The sequence below is a fragment of the Corythoichthys intestinalis genome, chromosome 4, assembly GCF_030265065.1.
Source record: "Corythoichthys intestinalis isolate RoL2023-P3 chromosome 4, ASM3026506v1, whole genome shotgun sequence".
Taxonomy (NCBI): Eukaryota; Metazoa; Chordata; class Actinopteri; order Syngnathiformes; family Syngnathidae; genus Corythoichthys; species Corythoichthys intestinalis.
Genome location: NC_080398.1, coordinates 12,676,348 through 12,680,310, shown reverse-complemented (window position 1 = coordinate 12,680,310; position 3,963 = coordinate 12,676,348).

Here is a 3,963-nt window from a genome sequence, read left to right as displayed (position 1 = left end):
ACTAGTCACTACATAGTCTACACACTAAATTCACCGCCCAGCCTCACCACCCACACGTGTGTTTGGCATCCACACCCTTTCATGTGTGCGTGTGCATGTTTGTATGTGTGCTTGTGTGTCTGTTCGTTTTAGCATTTGTACTTTGCAGTCGTTCAATCAAATAGTAAAAAAAAAAAAAGAAAGAAAACGACGACAATTTAAATGAAATAAATCTAAAATAAAACCAAACAGAAAATACCTTACACCTATTAAATTAAAAATGTATTGCACTTAATAGTTCAAATGAACTGAATGGTTTAGTTTAGGATGACCATATTTTGATTTCCAAAAAAGAGGACACTCAGCCTTCCCTCAAGATACTTGAATTATACAAGGAGTTCACTCAAAGATGCCTTATCACCTTAATATATTTAAAGTGTTTCTCCTTTGTCTGGATAGAAACAACAACAGTTTTATGACAAAATAAAAGCTATATAAGTCAAGACACAAATTGAAAATCTTATTCATAAAATAATACAGGAGAACAATAATAGCGTAAAAACAAAAACTGGAATGAAATAGCGATAAACAAAAAACATGACTGCTGTTAACAAATCATCCTTGAACAAAATAATAGCTGTCTTTTCAATTCTTACTGTACAAATAAAAAATCTGAAATTATGTTCTTAACAATACCCCTTCTGTAGAAAATCCAGCTTTAAAATCTGTAAAAAATCCAATTTTAACAAAAACCTCCTTTCTCTTTCCAGTGAAGTAATGTAAATCCAACCGTAGCCTCACAACAATACTAATTTAACAACAAAAAAAAGTCCCTTTAGTCTTTAGTTTTTTTTTAGTTTGTTTGTTTTAGCACTTTGGGGAAGATGGAACACTGCTCCGATATTTGTTCTCGCTATTACTGAGCACAGCTGGACCAACCACTGGGCAGGCTCTCTGGGAACACGTCACAGGCAGCACAGTACCATAATATTCTGTGCAAAGCGTCAGTCAATTTCAGCACACGCTAATTAGCCCCGTGAAAAATATTGAAAATCGGACATTTTCATGAATTTATAAAACGCCGCCAGACACCCAGGACAGTATTGGTGTTGTTTTCCTCAACGATGACTATAACGAAAATATTTCGTCAACAAACAATTTTTTCATGACGATGACGAGACGATAACGAGATAAAAACTTATTTTGGGAGACTAAAACATAACGAGACTAATGCCAGTTTTCATCTGACGAGACGACAACAAGACAAAAATACACAATAGTTTCTGTCACATGTTCATAATGTCTGACATTTTATGTGTAGTAAGCTTGCATCGTAGCAGTGTCTGGTTGTGTCACTCATGTGACATGCTGCTGCCCACTCCAGTCTCCAGGCTTGCACATAAGGTAATATTTGTTTTCTTGAGTTTTTTAGAGAGAATAAACAATGTTGCCTTAGCCTTTAAAGGTCTGTGCTGAGCGATCATGACACACTAAAGGTAACTAGTAGAGTTAGCATAGCATCCACTTTCGCGTTAGCATTAGGCTAAAGCTAATGTCAAGTGTCTCGAGTCTTCCTGTGAGCAATTCATCGCTACACATCGAGATGGCATGACGAATCCCGCGAGTAAAACCCAGAAAATGTTTGCAATATATGGCGAGGATAGTGTGGTGCTATATTTCCGTGTTCAGAGTGGTGGCGAGGCTTCCTGAAAGTTATGTCATGAGGTAGCGGTCGGCAGGACGGCGCATCCCTCGTTGCTATGGTGTTGCTATGGCCATAACTCAAAAACTACGCGGTCAATTATTTTTTTATTATTATTTTTTTTTAATGTGACTTTGAGACAGCGAATGATGCATTTAATACAATTCAACTGAGTAAAACACTCAAGAGCGAAATCCGAAAAGCTCTTCAGTTGCCCTTTAAACTCTCAGACAACCTTTTTTACATACAGATTTTTTTAATTATTTTTTTTTTTTTACATACAGGAACATTTTTAGTAAACATTGTAATCAACACTACTGGTATTGTTGTTATGTTTTATCTATTCTTGCTGTTTTTGTTATTACTGCTCGAAATAACAATCATTCAATCAATCAATCAATCAATCAATCAATCAATCAATCAATCAAAACATTGACAAGAACCAGACTGAACTAGTCTTGAGTTTTCGTCAACAAAAACTAGACTAAGACAAACACATCTTGAAATAACTAAAATATGACTAAGACTATAAAGTATTATTATCCAAAAGATTGAGACTAAAACGAAAATTAAAAGGGCTGCCAAAAACAACACTGGACAGGATGTAAAACTCGACATGTCCACGCAAAAGAGGATATTTGGTCACCCTAGTTTAGTTGAACGGCAGGGGAAATCACTAATTTGTTCTGTAATGCGATATTTTGAGTTGTTAATTGGAATTATAGATGCAATAGTCAGTGTATTCTTTGGAAAGAATTTCACCACATACCATTCACTTACTAGCACTGGAGAAAGCCAGTGTACCACAAAATTTAAGAATAACTGGTTTGGGTTGTATTTGACAAACAAAATTATGTTTATAAATCTTGGCTGAACCCCTCTCTGCCCTGCTAAAAAGCTTTCTTCTTTACACAGTATGTCATGAACATGTTAAAGCAGTGGTATCCAATTCCGGTCCTCGGGAGCCCTAATCCAGCTTGTTTTCCATGTCTCCCTCCTCCCACACACCTGAATCAAATAATCAGGACCGTTATCAGGCTCCTGCAGGGTTTGCTGATGAGTTGATCATTTGATTCAGGTGTGTTAAAGGAGGGAGACATGGAAAACATGCTGGATAGGGGCTCTCAAGGACCGGAGTTGGATACCCCTGCATTAAAGCCTAGAGCGGTGATCAACAACCCGCGGCTCTAGAGCTGCATGCAGCTCATTAGCGCAAACCTAGTGGCTTCCTGGAGCTTTTTCAAAAATGTTTGAAAATGGAAAAAGGTAGGAAAGCGAAATATATTTTTTGTTTTAACATGGTTTCTGTAGGAGGATAAACATGACACAAACATTCTTCTAATTCATTAATGTTGCAATTAAGTTGACCTTCAGGGGGCCTCGTACAACAGAGTACCGTAATATTTGGACTATAAGCCACTACTTTTTCCCTTCATTTTGAATCCTGCGGCTTACAGTCCAGTGCTACTTATCGTATTGGCTCGAATATATGACGGCCCTGATTATAAAACGACCCCCTCTTTTTCAAGACTCAAGTTTGAAAAAAGACTTTTTGAACACCAAATTAATTTTTATACAGAAAATCATTACAGTATATCTGAAACAAATGATTTTAACAATATATTTGAGAAAAAAAGCATGCTATTTTGCCTCATTCAAATCTTAATATCTGAACATTTAAATATGTAAACTAAAGTGCAATCACATTCATAAATGAATGGCTTCTGGTTTTTGAAATGCAAATAAACCAATCTATTGTGATAAAACAACAAAATTGCAATAAGTGCATTAACTATCAAAGTGAAGTCTAACTGTAACTGTAGTCTTGAAACAAATCTGAATAAGGAAAAACATTGCAATAAAATAATGAAATCTTGTTAAACTTGAGAGTAGCTGAGATCTCTCATGACAAAACATCGCTTCAATGATATCTGGCGCCATCTAGCATTGTGAATGGGGAGAGTAGCTGAGATCTGTCATGACAGAACATCATTTCAATGATATCTGGCGCCATCTAGCGTCGTGAATGGGTATAATGTATAGACCGTGAATATAAGATGACCCCCTCTTTTTCAGTCTTATTTCAATGCAAAAAACACCGTCTTATATTCAGGCCAATACGGCATTTGTTGATTTATTTGGGTTAATAGGTAACACTTTATTTGATGGCGGCGTCATAACACTGCCATATGACAGTCATAATTATGACGTGACACTATCATGGGTATTAATGAATGCTTATGACAGATGTTATTAAGTATCATCCAGCAAATTTTGTCAAT